Below are 19,396 nucleotides of genomic sequence, written 5' to 3' on the forward strand. Positions count from 1 at the left end.
CATGTATGTTTTGTTCGATCAAGTTCATATTTATATCCAAAAACAGCTTTTTACATTGGCACGTGATGTTCAGAAAATGTATTCCCACCAAAAACTTCCGCTGAATTTACAAAAATACTCATCATAAACGTTGACATAATACATAACAATTATTTGAAGAATTATAGATACAGAACTCCTTTATGAAATCGCTGTGTCAGATTTTAAAATAGCTTTTCAGCGAAAGCACATTTTTCAATATTCTGAGTACATAGCTCGCCATCACGGCAACCTAAACTCAGAATTAGTATTAGAAATATTGTATTACCTTTGCTGATCTTCGTCAGAATGCACTCCCAGGACTACTACTTCCACAAGAAATGTTGTTTTCGTTCGAAATAATCCATAGTTATGTCCAAATACCTCCGTTTTGTGAATAGTCTGGGTAGCCATTTGACAAGATGTTCAGGAGTCTTATGGCTTGGGGGTAGAAACTGTTTAGAACCCTCTTGGACATAGACTTGGCGCTCCTGTACCGCTTGCCGTTTGGTAGCAGAGAGAACAGTCTATGACTAGGGTGGCTGAAGTCTTTGACAATTTCCAGGGCCTTCCTCTGACTCCGCTTGGTATAGAGGTCCTGGGTGGCAGGAAGCTTGGTGATGTACTGGGTCGTTCGCACTACCCTCTGTAGCGCCTTGCGGTCGGAGGTCGAACAGTTGCCATACCAGGCAGTGATGCAACCAGTCAAGATGCTCTCGATGGTGCAGCTGTAGAACCTTTTGAGGATCTGAGGACCCATGCCAAATCTTTTCAGTCTCGTGAGGGGGAATAGGTTTTGTCGTGCCTGCTTCTCGACTGTCAAGGTGTGCTTGGACCATGTTAGTTTGTTGGTGATGTGGACACCACGGAACTTGAAGCTCTCAACCTGCTCCACTGCAGCCTTGTCGATGAGAATTGGGGTGTGCTCGGTCCTCTTTTTTCTGTAGTCCACAAGCATCGCCTTTGTCTTGATCACGTTGAGGGAGAGGTTGTTGTCCTGGCACCACACGGCCAGGTCTCTGACCTCCTTATAGGCTGTCTCGTTGTTGTCGGTGATCAGGCCTACCACTGTTGTGTCATCGGCAAATTTAATGATGGTGTTTGAGTTGTACCTGGCCGTGCAGTCATGAGTGAACAGGGAGTACAGGAGGGGGCTGAGCACGCACCCCTGAGGGGCCCCTTTGTTGAGGATCACTGTGGCGGATGTGTTGTTACCTACCCTTACCACCTGTGGGCGGCCCGTCAGGAAGTCCAGGATCCAGTTGCAGAGGGAGGTGTTTAGTCCCAGGGTCCTTAGTTTATTGATGAGCTTTGAGGGCACAGGTGTTGAACGCTGAGCTGTAGTCAATGAATAGCATTCCAACATAGGTGTTCCTTCTGTTCAAGTGGGAAAGGGCAGTGTGGAGTGCAATAGAGACTGCATCATCTGTGGATCTGTTGGGGCGGTATGCAAATTGGAGTGGGTCCAGGGTTTCTGGGATGTGTTGATGTAAGCCATGACCAGCCTTTCAAAGCACTTCATGGCTACAGATGTGAGTGCTACGGGTTGGTAGTCATTTAGGCAGGTTACCTTAGTGTTCTTGGGCACAGGCACTATGGTGGTCAGCTTAAAACATGTTGGTATTACAGACTCGGACAGGGAGAGGTGGAAAATGTCAGTAAAGACACTTGCTAGTTGGTCCGTGCATGCTCGCAGTACACGTCCTGGTAATCCATCTGGCCCTTGGCTACCGAGAGCGTTATCACACAGTCATCCAGAACAGCTGGTGCTCTCGTGCATGCTTCAGTGTTGCTTGCCTCGAAGTGAGCATAAAAGGCATTAAGATCGTCTGGTAGGCTCGTGTCACTGGGCAGCTCGTGTTTGGGTTTCCCTTTCTAGTCCGTAGTAGTTTTCAAGCCCTGCTACATCTGACGAGCGTCAGAGCCAGTGTAGTAGGATTCAATCTTAATTCTGTGTTGACGCTTTGCTTGTTTGATGGTTCGTCTGAGGGCATAGCGGGATTTCTTAAAAGCGTCTGGATTTGTCTCCCGCTCCTTGAAAGCGGCAGCTCTAGCCTTTAGCTCGATGCGGATGATGCCTGTAATCCATGGCTTCTGGTTGGGATATGTACATACAGTCACTTGGGGGATGTCATCCTGCTTGTAAGCAGGAATCAGGAGGATAGAATTGTCAGATTTGACAATTGGAGGCCGGGGGAGAGCTTTGTATGCATCTCTTGTGTGTGGAGTAAAGGTGGTCTAGGATTTTTTTTCCTTGGCTGCACAAATGTGAAAAAATGTGGTAAAACTGATTTAACTTTGCCTGCATTAAAGTCCCCAGCCACTAGGAGCGCCACTTCTGAGTGAGTATTTTCTTCTTTGCTTATGGCCTTATAGAGTTGGTTGAGAGCGGTCTTAGTGCCAGCTTCGTTTTGTGGTGGTAAATAGACGGCTACGAATAATACAGAACGGAACTCTAATGAGGTAGTTGGATGGGCTGTTTACAGATGAGCTATGTACAGGTGCAATGATCTATGAGCTGCTCTGACAGCTGATGCTTAAAGTTAGTGAGGGAGATCTGAGTCTCCAGTTTCAGTGATATTTTATTTTTTATTTTTTTTGCAATTTGTTCCAGTCATTGGCAGCAGAGAAGTGGCAGGAAAGGCGGCCAAAGGAGGAATTGGCTTTGGGGTTGACCAGTGAAATATACCTTCTGAAGCGCGTGCTACGGGTGGGTGCTGCTATGGTGACCAGTGAGCTGAGATAAGGCGGCGCTTTACCTAGCAAAGACTTATAGATGACCTGGAGCCAGTGGGTAGGCGACGAATATGAAGCGAGGGTCAGCCATCGAGAGCATACAGGTCGCAGTGGTGGGTAGTATATGGTGTCACGGTTTTGGTGACAAAACAGATGGCTCTATGATAGACTGCATCCAATTTGCTGAGTAGAGTGTTGGAGGCTATTTTGTAAATGACATCACCGAAGTCAAGGATTTGGAGGATAGTCAGTTTTACGATTATCACATAGAGTACCTTTCATAAGGTATGTGTGGCATCAGCAAGGCAGAGGTATGTGACGCATCAAGAAGAACAGAGACAGAAGAATGGATGAGCAAAAAAAGTAAGAGTAAAGACCTTGTAGATGAAATAGATTAACTGAAAGGGAAGAAAAGAAGACTGGCAGATGACATAAATGCTCTCGAGACCTCCGCAGACAAATTTGCACTCAAAGCAGAGAGCACAGGCAACCTCACTCGTATTGCCAAGTCCAATAGCCTGAGAAAGGGTGCTAAAGATAAAAGAGCACAAATAGCTAAAATAGAAACACTACTCAACAAAGTGAATGACCTGAAAAGCAAATGAAGGGGCATAGCAGCAAAAAGCAAGGGCTGGGCACTGTTTTAACAGTTTGAGAAAGGGCAAAACACTACTCAATGAGTAACTAAGAAAAAAAAAAAAAAAAGCTAATGAACCAAAAAGGCCAACAACCCCCAGAACACAATGGTTGGGGAAATGTTTTATTTATTTTGATCCAATTCATTTTCATCTGATCTTTTGTTGCAAAACATTTTATTTATGGTCATGTGTTTTTGTTTATCTATTAATTTGGTTATGATCATGTTCATGAAAAATAAGGTCATGTTTTTGCTCTGCGACATGTTTTGTGTTAAGCTGGTGCTAATGAACGAGGAGTTACTTAGCTCTTCAACTCGTAAATAAGTATATCGGTCAACTTAAACAATATATTGTTTTGCTGTGCTGTGTTAGAGAAGGCAAGAGACCACGTAGTCTGCCATCACTGTAACACAGCACTCTTTTTAATTGTTGTCTGAGCTTCTGTAAAGCCTGCTAGTTCTCATTATAAAAATTCTCAGTGTTGTAACAGTAATTAACCTCGATCTGTGTCTCACTATGCCATGTTGGGTCCTTGAATTTGAGGGAATTGGGCCTGGAAAGTCCTTAAAGTCCTTGAATTTGATGTTTAAGAAGGTGTGGGAACCCTGGGATTGGGCGGCTGTGCGACACAGTTCCCCTCAAAAACAAACCATATTTGGTTAGAGACCCTACTGAGTATTTGTCACCCCACTTTAGATGAGACCGGTAGAAAAGTTCTCTCTACAGCCCAATATTCTCAACATACCAGTGTCAACATATTTTTTAATTATCGGTCTTAATTTAATATTTTTTATTTTTTTTTTAACATTTATTTGTTTTCATACATTACTTATTGCCCTTGTTGGCACAATAAAAGTGGCCATAGAATTTTAATCAGTCTTTGAAAGAGTTTTGAAATGTGGGCGTTTTATTTTGAAGGTTTCCTCATTACCATACGAACGTGACTTAATCATTTGTGCTGCTGGAGAATTGTAGTGATATTTAAGACAATTTCTGGCACGTGATTGTAAATAAGTGTACCACAAACTACTAGAAATAGTGACGAATTGACTGCTAACGAGTTTATTCACACTCAAGCAGCTGGTCATGGCGAGCGACATTAGGGAGGTAAACCGCAGCGAGGATCATTCGTCTGGATCTGAGTTTCTTTACAGATGACGAGTTACACTATCTGGAGAGTCAGGATCCATTTGAAGACACGTATGCATGATGATATTGCGGGACTACAAATACTTTTTGCTATTGTAGCTATTAGCTAATATCACTGCGGTAATCATCAAAGATGGGTCTGTGAAGTATATGGAAAGCAGTCGGGCCACCAGAATATTTACATTGACCCCCCCCATTTCATTTGTACACTGCTGCTACTCGCAGTTTATCTATGCATAGTAACTTCACCCCTACCTACATGTACAAATTAACTCGGCACCGGTACCCCGTGTATATAGCCTCGTTATTGTTATGTTGTTACTTTTTATAATATTTTACTTTAGTGCAAAATTACTGCAGTTCAAAAAACTGTTATTTTGGACACAGTATTTGCAGCATACTGCAGTTATACTGCACTCTGACCGCAATCTTTTTTTCCGTCATAGTAGCATCAAACAATTGGATTTAATCTTTCTCCGGATAGCCTAGGACTGGTCATTTTGTTGCTATTTTGTCAACATGTTTACATGCTTATCTCCTTTTAGTGTTGACTTGAGTGATTGGGATGAAGGACCACAAAGCAGCTTCTCTGCAGGATGCAGCATACCACAAAAGGCTCTGTTTCACCATCGCCAGACTTTGGGGCAGAATCAAACGGATTCACTCACAGTCCTGAGTCACCGGGAGAACTATGCTCACCACTCAGAATCACAGCAATCACATATAGTGAGGTATTTTGCTTATGTATCGAATGTGCACATTCATTACTACCTGTATGTCTGTTTAACCAGATTTTTATTGTACCAGTAAATTAAGTACTGAGAAATGTAATTTTGCCTATGGGTTTTCTGATTGGTCAATCCAAGCCTCCTGATATGATTTGTTATGATCAGTCTTTGTTCTGGCTAGATATTTTAAGTCAGAAGCTTCCTATTTTGGCTAGGGTAGTTACAATTTGGCCATCTAATCAAGGGTGAGTAACTCAAAAACATGAAGATCATATTTAGCACTCAGATCATCTAATGTAGGATGGTATATTAACACTTTTTTTTTATGGCGGCGAGAAAGACAAGTAAGGTTTATTGAAAGCGTCTGCTAGCAGAAAAACATTTCCAGGAATTGTTTAGCTGTTATCCAGTTTCATTGATCTAAGAATAAAGTTTCTGTTTGCAACACTAGTGAGAAACCTTTTAAAGTGTGACTCTGAATAACTTATTTGACCAGAGATCAATTTGTTGTTCAAACACATCTTTTAAAGGAATTGACAGAATATTAATTTATTTGAAGCGACTAGGATTTGTTTTTGTAGCATTAAAACTGAAGAGGATGAAGCACCACCACTACTAAGCACCTTAACTTCAGAACAACGGTGTAGCCCGTCAGAACCATTGGCAGAAGAACATTATTCCCTACATAAAAAAGTTGCCCTCACTGAAGTCAACCTCAAAGAAAAGGTCTCGCTTACTACAAATGTTAGGACAGCCATTCAAGTCTTGGAGCACTGAGAAGGATCATGATGAAGGCTCTGCCCCTTTGAATTTTTCTCCAGACCAGTGTCCGGGAGTACAACTAAATGCTTCGGCAATGTACTCACAACGGAACATATTCAAGCTATTTTTCAGCAAAGCCACCATCACAACCCTCTGCAACAATACAAATAAACAAGCCGCTTTGAACAGAGGGAAAAAGATAAAAAAGTACAAGTGGGTAGATATAACTGTTAAGGGGTTTATCGGAATGATCCTCTTTATAACGCAGATGAAACTGGCAAATATCACAGATTACTGGCGAAAAAATAACATTCTCTGTTGCGTTTCCAGCTAATATGATGGCCAGGGATCGATACAGTGTCCTATCATGGAACATTCACATGAGTGATCCTGATGAGGACACTGTCAATGACCGTAGAAAGGGCACACCTGAATATGACAGGCTATTCCGACTCAAAACGTTACTGAAATACATCCGTCATGCCTGCCTGTCCTATTACCACCCACAGAAAAACTTGTCCGTACACGAACGGAGTGTGGCATCAAAATGTATGGTATCAAATCTAAGGATGTATGAACATTTATAGGAAAATCTCACGAAGGTGGGCTTCAAGCTTTTTGTGACTCCAGCAATGGCTATACAGTTGACCATATAGTATACACAGGGAAGGCCACGCTCCCATCTGGATGTGGAATGTCTTACGATGCAGTGATGTCACTCATAAAGCCCTCCTTCCTCGGATCAGGGTACCATCTGTACCTGGGCAACTTTTTCTCCATTCCAAAACTATTTTGGAACTGGAGCCTATGGCAGCATGCGGGACAGCCGGAGAGGCTACCCGCAATCAGAACAAAATGCACTGACCAACAAATCTCCAAAAGGGTCGTTCAGATGGATAAGGGAGGGCTCCCTACACTTTGAAGTGGAAGGACCCATGGGGGGTGTCTGTTTCCACCATTCATGAGGTGCATGGCGGGGAAGAGGCAAACAGGAGAGTGAAAAACTAGGATGGCAGCTGGACCACTGAGTCCATTCCAGTCCCAACACCGATTGTAGAATACAATAAACACATTGGAGGCATGAACTTATCTGAGGAACTGATTTCGTGCTACTCAGCCAACCACAAGACATTCAAGTGGTACCGCAGTTTGTGCCTCACAAAGATTTCATGGAAAAACTTGCAGAACAGCTTTGTGAGGTTCCCCTTGAGATTCCCACCAGGAGGGGGAAAGCTGGACACGCCCACCCGTATCAAGGTGACTGACAACATAAGCAGAACGGTCACATTTGGATGCAGGCACTGTGAAAACTGCAAGAAGACGAGGGGCTACCTGCAAAATCCCTGGATATGTAATGAGTTCCAGGTACCACTGTCTCATCCCTGACAGAAATTGCTTCCACAATTGGCACAATCCAGACAAAAACTCCTCTACAGACTGATGCGGACTGACAGGAGAGCTTGTTTTGTCTAGAAGCAAAGTGACCTATGTTTAGCATGCGAAGTAAAGAGTTTGAATGCTGCATGAAGAGTCTTTGTTCTTGATTGAAAAAAAATAAACACAGGCTAGATTGTCACTTCATATGCCTCAAGGGAAAAAGAGCTTGAACAGATGACAGGGCTGAAAAACCTCTGCTTTCTATCCCACCTTGACTGAGAATGTTGTAGAACTCTAATCTTGTACCAGTAATGTTGTCCCTAATGTTGGGTGGCTATGAAAAGGGAGGGCATAAGCTTTGTGCTTTTACTGCAATGTGTGTGTGTGTGTGTGTGTGTGTGTGGTCTACCTTTAAAAGCTAAACCAATTGTATGCCTTGGATTTAATTTGGGTGGGTGGGGGGCCATGGTAAAGTACTTGTCTTTTGCTTGTCAATTAAAGGAATTGCCAGATGCCAGTCTACCCACATTACTTTTTCTGTGTGTGTGTGTCCCTACCATAACCTGCTGCAATTATAACCAGTGGTGGCAAAAGTACCCAATTGTCATACTTGAGTAAAAGTAAAGATACCTTAATAGAAAACCACTCACTGGGGGCCTCCCGAGTGGCGCAGCGTTCTAAGGCACTGCATTGCAGACCCGGGTTAATTCCCGGGCTGTGCCACAACCGGCTGTGGCCGGGAGTCCCATTTAGAAGGTGCACAATTAGCCCAGCGTCATCCGGGTTAGGGAAGGATTTGGCCAGGAGGGCTTTACTTGGCTCATCGCACCCTAGCGGCTCCTTGTGGCTGACCGTGGTCGCCAGTTGAACAGTGTTTCCTCTGACACGTTGGTGCGGCTGGCTTCTGGGTTAAGCTGGCGGGTGTTGTTTCGGAGGACGCATGACTCTACCGAGCCCGTTGGGGTGTTGCAGCGATGAGACAAGATTGGAAAAAGGGGGATAAAATACAAAAAAATATAATACTTTTACTTTAAATCACCCAGTAAAATACTTCTTGAGTGAAAGTCTCAAAGTATTTGGTTTTAAATATACTTAAGTATCAAAAGTAAGAGTATAAATCATTTCACATTCCTTATATTAAGAAAACCAGATGGCATGATTTTCCAACACTCAGACATAATTTACAAACAAAGCAATTGTTTAGTGAGTCTGCCAGGTTCAGAGATAGTAGGTATGACCAGGGATGTTCTCTTGATAAGTGTGTGAATTTGTGTCCTGCTATGCATTCGAAATGTAACAAGTACTTTTGGGTGTCAGGGAAAATGTATGGAGTAAAAGTTGTCAAAAATATAATATAGTCTGCTGCGACGTTGTGTTGTAGGCCAAAATAATTGCTTAGCGATACTTCCTCATACATCCATATTCTAATACCCCTTTACTCAATGGACCTTGATACAAGCAACAGTGAGCTGAGCGACAACGACGGCTCATATGCATCGACAAATTACCCAGATGACTAATATCAGGTGGGGCTGGATCCTTTTTGAAGACGTAAGAACGAAGCTGTTTTCATTTGACTGCCGTGTGCTCTTACAACGATTGGCTAGAGAATTATTCATTCTCCATCGTAGAGTAACCCAGATGGGTTATTCAAAATTCAGTTATGAAAAAGAAACATTTCTTTAGCAAATTCTACTCCAGTCCCAAACATTTTCTAGCACCAAAGATGGTGGATGGTATATACTGACCAAAGGTTCTCACTCCGCTAGGACCGGCTGCACAAAGATGTAAATGAATGCTAGAAAACCTAACAGTCACTACAACCAAATATGATGTTGAACAATTTACCAACCACTTGTTCAAAATCCTACAAAATTTCCTACAACTACACATTTTATTATGTTGTGTGTTCATGTGATACTTGAGTGTCTCAAACATTACAACAACATTTATGGGCTTTAAAAAACCAAGCTAAAAAAACGTTAACTGACATGGTTTAGTTCAGGATGGACAACTTTGTTGGGGTCGAGGCCAACAGAACTCATCATGGGGTACCGCAGTGACTAGTTTTAAAGTTAATTTCCTGCAATTTTGCCATGGGGAATAGAAAAAATGTTGCCGTTTTCAAGCAAGTTTTCAGCAATTCTACACATTTTGCCATGGGGAGGAGGGAAGAATTATCAATTTTATAACTGCAAATCAAACACACTTCTAATAGTGCAGTACGTTCCCAGTACCTGCAATCATTAAATTAAATGTATTTCTCCAATGTGTTTAATTGCTACAGGCAGTATTTCGCTGTACTGACTACAACTCAGTTCTACGTTGACAGCCTGATCTCAGAGCAAAATGTATTATTTGATAAATCGGTGCCACTAGTCTGGTCATTTTTTATTTATTTATTTCACCTTTATTTAACCAGGTAGGCTTGTTGAGAACAGGTTCTCATTTACAACTGCGACCTGGCCAAGATAAAGCAAAGCAGTGCAACACAAACAACAACACAGAGTTATACATGGAATAAACAAACATACTGTCAATAATATAATAGAAGAAGTCTATATACAGTGTGTGCAAATGAGGTAGGATAAGGGAGGTAAGGCAATAAATAGGCCATAGTGGCTAAAAACTTACAATATAGCAATTGAACACTGGAGTGATAGATGTGCAAGTATAGATACTGGGGCGTAAAGGAGCAAAATAAATAACGGTATGGGGATGAGGTAGTTAGATGGGCAATTTACAGATGGGCTATGTACAGGTGCAGTGATCTGTGAGCTGCTCTGACAGCTGGTGCTTAAAGTTAGTGAGGGAGATATGAGTCTCCAGCTTCAGTGAATTTTGCAGTTCGTTCCAGTCATTGGCAGCAGAGAACTGTAAGGAAAGGTGGAATTGGCTTTGGGGGTGACCAATGAAATATACCTTCTGGAGTGCGTGCTACGGGTGGGTGCTGCTATGGTGTTTAGTGAGCTGAGATAAGGCAGGGCTTTACCTAGCAAAGACTTATAGATGACCTGGAGCCAGTGGGTTTGGCGACGAATATGAAGCAAGGGCCAGCCAACGAGAGCATACAGGTCGCAGTGGTGGGTAGTATATGGGGCTTTGGTGACAAAACAGATGGCACTGTGATAGATTGCATCCAATTTGCTGAGTAGAGTGTTGGAGGCTATTTTGTAAATGACATCGCCGAAGTCAAGGATCGGTAGGATAGTCAGTTTTACGAGGGCATGTTTGGCCTAATGTATGTTAGGATACATTACTAGACTAGACGTAACATAGTAAAAGTAAATCTGTATAACTTGAACGTCTAGCAACCCAAAGGTTGAATCTCATCACAGACCATTTTAGCTAATTAGCAACTTTGCAACTAATTACTACTTTTTAGCTACTTAGCATGTTAGCTAACTCTTAACCCTTTCACCTAACCTTAATCACTAACCTAACGTAGTATATCATACTAAAGCAGTCAAACGTAATCTATCATACTAAACAGGTCAAAGCTAACTGGTGCAATCAAGACGTAGGATACAATATGTCCTACAATTCGTATTATATTGTACGACCACTATTACGTTGTTAGGCCATTGTAAAGTAACATACTAAATGGAGTAGTGTGGATTTGAGTAAAATATACGTTTTGCTCTTGAGACCAGGTTGATTGTGAAGTAACTGCATGTCTACTTATGTTTTTGTGTTAACTGGAGAGGGTAAAGAACCACCACCTCAGTGTCATACCTGCAGACCAAGAGTGTAGCATGCCAACAACATCTGCGGGAGAAACTGATTCCCCACGTAAAAGAGTGTTGGACTCCTCTTCACAGGAGTTGTGACAACCAAAAATTCCAAAGCTCTCTAACCCATCTTCTTCAACAGACAAAACAAGCCTGTCAAAACAGCTGTGGAAAACTGAGAAAGACCCTGATGAGTCTCCTTCCGTTTTGAAATGTCAGTCAGCCAAGCAGTCAGGAGTACAACTAGAAGACCCCTCATCCGAAAGCACTCCTCTGGACTTATTTAAACTTTTTTCTCAGCAAAGCCACTGTCAAAACACGCTGTTTATAATACAAACAAACAAGCTGCTATAAACATTTGAAAAAGGAAAATAATATGAATGGCAGGATGTTGCCATTGTGTTTTACAAATGTGTTGGCCTGGTTCGCTTCACAGGTCAGCTAAAGCTGTGAAAGATAGTGGATTACTGGAAAGATTTGAACCTTCTCAATGCTGTTTCCAACTACGTTGATGTCCAGGGAGAGATAGTCATATCATGAAACATTCAGATGAGCGATCCAGAGGAGGTTGCCGTCAATAACAGGAGGAAGAGAGAACTTGAATATGACAGGCTGTTTCAAATCATACCACCAATGAATGATATTCGTCATGCCTGCCTGTCCAATTACCACCCATGGAGAAACCCGCCTATACATGAACGGATTGTTCTATAAAAAGCTAAAGAGGGCTATTGACCAATCGAAGCACACTAAAAGACATTTCAAGATGTTTGTCTTGACTGACTCCAGCAATGGCAATACTGTCGCAATACTGTCGACTATGTAGTTTAGTGACAAGACCACATTCTCAAATGGCTGACGATGCAGTGATGTCACTCATGAGGCCTTCTTACCTGGGATCAGGTTACCATCTGTACCTGGACAACTTCTTCTCCAGTCCAAAAGTATTCAAGGATTTATTAGACCTGGACTTTGTAGCATGTGGCACCATGAGGGACGGCAGATTGGGCTTCCCAAGATCAGAAGAAAATTCACTGACTAAGAAATCCCCAAGAGGATCTTTACAGTGGATAAGGGAGGGCTCCCTGCTTTTTGTGAAGTGGAAGGATGCCCTGGAAGTGTTGATTTGGTTCCACCATTCATCAAGTGTATGGAAGGGATACCATACAAAAGGCAGTAAAACGCAAGGATAGCAGCTGGACCCGTAAGTCTATTCCAGTCGCTGGTTATAGCAGACAAACACAAGGGCAGCAGTCGCGTATCTGATCAACTAATTCATTACTTTTCAGTCCAACAGAAAACAATGAGGTGATACCACTGAGTGGACATAGCGACTACGAACAGCTTCCTGATTCGCAAGGAGAATGGGACTGAGCCAATGACCCACCAAGCATTCATAGACACTTACGGCCCAGCTTTGTTGGGTGCCACTGTATGAATACAAGAAAAAGTAGACGCACACCAGTCACTCTCACAAGGGTGAGGAGAGATGGATGAGAAGAAAACAAAATAAAGCCTTGTCAACAATGCAAGAATTGTGGAAATGAGGATATATGATCTAGTCAGTGGTGGTGCAACGTGTGCCAGGTACCACTCTGTGGGGATCATGGATAGAGACTGCATTTATCAATGGCGTAAGTGAATCCATGCCATCCCCCAGACCTGTGTTTAAGCTATTCGGCCTGAGCTGGCACCAGCAAAAATAAAAGCTATTGACCTGTTTGTGTGACTGGAGTATTTTGTACGCTGTAGCCATTTGCTTTAATAAACCGGTCATTGTAAAACTTTTTTTAATTTTTCTCCCCAATTTCGTGGTATCCAATTGGTAGTAGTTACTGTCTTGTCTCATCGCTGTAACTCCCGTACAGACTCAGGAGAGGCGAAGGTTGAGAGCCATCCGTCCTCCGAAACACAAGCCAACCAAGCTGCACTGCTTCTTGACACAATGCCCATCCAACCCGGAAGCCAGCCGCACCAATGTGTTGGAGGAATCACCGTACACCTAGCGACCTGGTCAGTGTACACTGCTCCTGGCCCGCCACAGGAGTCGCTAATGCGCAATGAGACAAGGATATCTCTGCCGGCCAAACCCTCCCTAACCCAGACAATGCTGAGCCAATTGTGCGCCGCCCCATGGGCCTCCCGGTCACGGCCGGCTGCGACAGAGCCTGGGCTCAAACCCAGAATCTCTGGTGGCACAGCTAGCACTGCGATGCAGTGCCTTAGACCACTGCGCCACCCGGGAGCTTCTTTCTTTTTTTTTAAGAAAGAAGCTGACCTGGGTCTACCAACAGACCAGTAACACACAGACAGGTTCTACATATACTTATAGATGAACATTTAGGGCCCCCTTCCTGGGGGAGTTGTATTAAAGAACTACTGTAATTCCCAGCAATGTAACGGGCATGAAGGTAAGATGTCACAGCTGCCCTGAAGAAAAAGGCCATGAGTGTATCTTGGTATCTCACTATCTTCCAAACAAAATGTACTGTAAAATGCAACATGGGAATGAATGTATTTAATGAGAAATTAGAAATGTTTGGTCTTAAATTTGAGCTTATGAAAGTAGTTTGTAGATAAACAAGAAAAGTCCTCTCACTGTAAACTGCGTTTATTTTCAGCAAACTTAACATGTGTAGATATTTGTATGAACATAACACGATTCAACAACTGAGACATACACTGAACAGGTTCCACAGACATGTGACTAACAGAAATTGAATAATGTGTCCCTGAACAAAGGGGGTCAAAAGTAACAGTATCTGGTGTGGCCACCAGCTGCATTAAGTACGGCAGTGCATCTCCTCCTCATAGACTGCACCAGATTTGCCAGTTCTTGCTGTGAGATGTTACCCCACTCTTCCACCAAGGCACCTGCAAGTTCCCAGACATTTCTGGGGGGAATGGCCCTAGCCCTCACCCTTCGATCCAACAGGTCCCAGTCATGCTCAATGGGATTGAGATCCGGGCTCTTCGCTGGCCATGGCAGAACACTGACATTCCTGTCTTGCAGGAAATCCCGCACAGAACGAGCAGTATGGCTGGTGGCATTGTCATGCTGGAGGGTCATGTCAGGATGAGCCTGCAGGAAGGGTACCACATGAGGGAGGAGGATGTCTTCCCTGTAACGCACAGCGTTGAGATTGCCTGCAATGACAACAAGCTCAGTCCGATGATGCTGTGACACACCGCCCCAGACCATGATGGACCCTCCACCTCCAAATCGATCCAGCTCCAGAGTACAGGCCTCGGTGTAACGCTCATTCCTTCGACGATAAACGTGAATCCGACCATCACCCCTGGTGAGACAAAACCGTGACTCGTCAGTGAGTAGGGCTGTCTTAGGCATCTTACAGTACGGACATTGCAATTTATTCCCTTTGCCACATCTGCAGTCCTCATGCCTCCTTGCAGCATGCCTAAGGCACGTTCACGCAGATGAGCAAGGACCATGGGCATCGTTCTTTTGGTGTTTTTCAGAGTCAGTAGAAAGGCCTCTAGTGTCCTAAGTTTTCATAACTGTGACCTTAGTTGCCTACCGTCTGTAAGCTGTTGGTGTCTTAATGACTGTTCCACAGGTGCATGTTCATTAATTGTTTATGGTTCATTGAACAAGCATGGGAAACAGTTTTTATACCCTTTTACAATGAAGATCTGTGAAGTTATTTGGATTTTTACGAATTATCTTTGAAATAGAGGGTCCTGAAAAAGGGACGTTTCTTTTTTTGCTGAGTTTACATATAATAATGCGATTAAGTTATTTCTTTACATTAAAAACCAAAGTCTATCAGAATTCCAGTCATTACAATAAATGTTATACCCCTTGATCTTCAAGAATAGGACATGGAAATATGTAAGTATAGCTTAGCCAAATTGTTTTACCTGAGCATAACCCCAAAACTAAGTACTTATTAGCCAGCCCTACTCTGTTGTTTATGATTGTGTTTTCATGGAAGACTGACTGGGCTCATTGATTCGAGTTGAAAAATACATGCTGCGCTCATGGAATGGCATGCTTTGAGCACTACTGAAAGTGCTATTTACATGTGATAAAATGAATGCCATATGCTGCATTTTATATAGGCCTATTGTTTACCTTTTTGTTGGTGACACTTTGATATCTTGATAATATGCAGCTGTTTAAAGGGTAAATCCACAGATGAAACAATAACAAAACGGTCGCCCACCTCTGTTTTGGTAAAAAGCAGAGGGATGGGCCTGGATAAATGTAACCACTCTCAGATTCATAGATAGAGCTATGGATGCAAGGACTGACCAACCATGATATCAAAATTATTGTTTTAAACATGTTATGAGGCTGTGTTTCTTTACATTTACAACGTCAATTCAAATCAAATGTTATTTGTCACATGCGCTGGATACAACAGGTTTCACCTTACAGTGAAATTCTTACTTACAAGCCCTTAATCAACAATGCTTTAAGAAGTTAAGAAGAAAAACGTGTTAAATCAAAAATAGATTAAAAAATAAATAAATGTTTTTAATAGAAAATTAGAGTAACAAATAATTATACATCAGCAGTAAAATAACAATAGCGAGACTATATCCAGGGAGTACCAGTCAATGTGCGGGGGCACCGGTTAGTAAAGGTAATTGAGGTAATATGTACATGTAGAGTTAAAGTGACTATGCATAGATAATAAACTGAGAGTAGCAGCAGCGTAAAAGAGGGGTCTGCGTAGCCCTTTGATTAGCCGTTGAGGCGTTTTTTGGCTTGGGGTAGAAGCTGTTAAGAAGCCTTTTGGACCTAGACTTGGCTCTCCGGTACCGCTTGCCGTGCGGTAGCAGAGAGAACAGTCTATGACTTGGGTGACTGGAGTCTGACAATCTTTTGGGACTTCCTCTGACACCTCCTAGTTTAAAGGTCATGGATGTCAGGAAGCTTGGCCCCAGTGATGTACTGGACCGTACGCACTACCTTCTGTAGTGCCATACGGTCAGATGCCGAGCAGTTGCCATACCAGGCGGTGACGCAATCGGTCAGGATGCCCTCGATGGTGCAGCTGTAGAACTTTTAGACCCATGCCACTTTTAGACCCATGTAGACCCATGCCAAATCTTTTCAGTCTCCTGAGGGGGAAAAGGTGTTGTCGTGCTCTCTTCGACTGTCTTGGTGTGTTTGGACCATGATGTTCATTAGTGATGTGGATATATTGATTGGGCCTAACTTTTTTCAGCCAAAAAGTGTTAATGCGAGAATTGTTGCATTAGCATTGTTATGCTCATCATGGCATTAATTGTGTCTTTATTGTAAATCCAATGCATCCAAAGTGTGCTTTACAGCCTGTCCTGCCTCATAACATATTTTTTGGTCCCTTTCAGATCATAGCCACGTCAACAGTGGGCGTCAGGCTTGTAAGAGACATGACATATATGTGTTTTAGTGACCTAGGCTGGATGGTGAGCTTCTGTCTCCCTTAACTACTCATTCTACTGAATATATAATATCAAGAGCTAACATTGTATCACCTTATTTGCTGTAACACACAATTAGTATTTTTAAGGGAAGCAAGGCATTTGAGTAGTATGTGCATTTTAGTGTATGTTCTTTGCATGTTTTATGATGTATTTCTGATTGAAATATAGTCTATTCTAGTCATCTTGTCATTCCATTTCTATAGTATTTCTCTTCGTTGGGACTGGGTCCTGGCTCCTACGGGTTACTCTGCCTTCTACTGTGATGGAGAATGCCTATACCCTCACTAACCACGCTATGATCCAACTAGTGGTCAGTATGCACTACTACACCCTCTCTCACATGAACGCTAACATTGGTTTCAGTGGGAAATACGGTAAATGGCTCAGACATTAATGGGAAATATGGCAAATTGAAACAAAAATACCCAAGATACCTGAGTCTACAATGGCAGACTCTTAATGTAGAGTACAGATAGTGAGAAGTTACATTCAAGACTGAAGCAATTGTGCCCTCTAGTGGTCGACTTTATACTATACCCGCTCTTTCCATGACAGACTGACCAGGTAAATCCAGGCCAAAGCTTTGATCCCTTACTGGTGTTACTTGTTCAATCCACTTCAATCAGTGTAGATGAAGGGAAGGAGACAGGTTAAAGATTTTTAAGCATCGAGACAATTTATACATGGATTGTGTATGTGTGCCATTCAGAGGGTGAATGGGCAAGACAAAAGAGTCTTTGAACGGGGTATGGTAGTAGGTGCATAAAGAATGGTCCACCACTGTGGGAAGCATTGGAGTGAACATGGGCCAGCATGCCTGTGGACACCTTGTAGAGTTCATGTCCCGGAAAATTGAGTCTGTTCTGAGCAACTGGGGGTGCAACTCAATATTAGGATGTGTTCTTAATGTTTTGTAAACTCAGTGTATGTAGGCCTACATATTTTTATATAGTACAGAATCACACATCACAATACAAAGCCATAAAGTGTGGGCCTGTAGTACCTGTAAATCACCTAAACTTTGTTTTTTCATTTCCATATGCAAAGAATAAAGCATAATTGTTCATGTAATATTAGCCTCATAACTCCAGGAAGAGGAAATAGTGATGAAATAATCAAGTAAATGAAAAGACAGAGACAAATGCTTTTGAACTACTAGTTATTTTATTTTAAAATGTAAATTTCAGTGCAAAGTAATGTAGCGCAGTAGTGTCTAGATCCCTGTTTGGTGGCAAAGTGTCACAAGAATCCTGTGGGGAGAGAAAACAAGAGAATACATTAATTCATTGGGTGTTAACTAATCAGGGTTCAACGAAGCACTTCAAGTCCTCAATTCCTGAGAGCGAGAAAGAGAAGTGTGGCCTTTCAGATCTCTGCAGCAGGACTACATGCTGGCCATGAGGTTCTCCATGTGGTACCCCAGGAGGCTGGAGAGCTCAGTGACCAGAGACTCTGGGTTAAAGTACCAGGCCAGCTGCTGCCCAAACATGTCATCTAGCAGAGCCATCAGCCCGCCCTGAAGAGAACACCACACAACACATAGAAAATGGCTCTGAGTTACTAGCTTATCAAGAGCAGAGAGACAATGAGAGTTACTCCTCATAAAACGGCATTGAAACCCTGTTATTCATGAAAAAGTAAAGAGGAAGTAAACTAGGAATAGGGAAGTAAACTCTTGAATCTTACATTGAGCAGCAGCAAGTATCTCTCTGCCTTTGGCTCAATGCTGGAAGTTACGGGCAGGAAGGAGTACAGGAGAGCGTACAGACGCTCCATGAACCCACCAGGGTGCTAAAGGAAACAGGAGAGAAGAGAAATTGAAGTGAAATTACAAATAGAGAGACATCGAAACATGTACCAGTGAGATGCTACTTACCACCATCAGGGACTTCTGAGCTGTCATCATCCCAAACATCACCAGTTCAAAGAGGACATCTATCAGGTTAACATGATGGATCTAGGACAACAAGACACATTTGGAGAAAATCGGAATGATTTCAAATAGATCAGCTACTGTGATGTATAAAAGACATGCATGTGGAAGAACAAAGTGAGACTTGAAAGAGTTAATGAACTCACCTTTGCCTCAGCCAGCTCCCTCTCAATGTCAATCTGCTTGGAGGGGTCACTCAGGTAGTCCACAAAGTCGTTATAGGCACGGATGAATTCGGCCTCGTCCTATCACAAAGCAAAGAGCATTGATGTTAGTGAACAGAACACATTTCCCATCGAGGACTCTCTCTTTCCCTTGAATGAATAATGAGTTAGTGAGCTACCATGTGGTGGGCCTGAACCAGTGCGCCCATTAGGACCTTTCCTGCCACAAACAGATGGTTCCTGCTCAGGGTGGAACCGAGCAGGGTCTAGAGAAGAGGGAAGAGTTGGGGTGAGACACCCATCTTCCTCTAGGAGACAGACAAAATAAGAAGATACAGAGAGAAAAAATAAAAGTGGGTCCACTCACAGTGAAGGCCTGGCGCAGGGAGACAAGCCTCAGGGCGATGTCCTCCACTCTCTTGGTGGTAAGGTAGAGGCTGTGGGAGGTAGGAAATAGAGCATGTCAACCATTAGAGTCAATGGGGGATAACTGCATTGTGACCACTATCCTTCAGCATCTGACAAGCCCAGACTACACAGACATTTACAGGAACTCACTTTAGCAGAGGAACCTCCCTCTCCTTATGCAGCAGGTCCTCCTCCCAGCCATACAACAACAGAACAAACATTCAACATCAGTGACCAATGCAATGACATGACAAACAATGGGTCAATGGAAGGATCTTAATGCTACTAGTCAATAGAATGTGTAGGTGTGTGT

General features: G+C 42.9%; 1 protein-coding gene across 1 annotated transcript in view; it reads left to right on the forward strand.

The window, feature by feature from the left end:
• Window positions 1–7,480, forward strand: part of LOC106569918 (piggyBac transposable element-derived protein 4) — a 29,014-nt gene extending 21,534 nt beyond the window's left edge. The window contains exon 3 of the transcript XR_006758888.1: window positions 5,087–7,480. The gene's annotated coding sequence lies outside the window, so the exon portion shown is untranslated. The remainder of the gene's footprint in view (window positions 1–5,086) is intronic.
• The last annotated feature ends 11,916 nt before the right edge of the window (window positions 7,481–19,396 follow it).

This window comes from Salmo salar, chromosome ssa14 (genome assembly GCF_905237065.1).
Source record: "Salmo salar chromosome ssa14, Ssal_v3.1, whole genome shotgun sequence".
Lineage (NCBI taxonomy): Eukaryota > Metazoa > Chordata > Actinopteri > Salmoniformes > Salmonidae > Salmo > Salmo salar.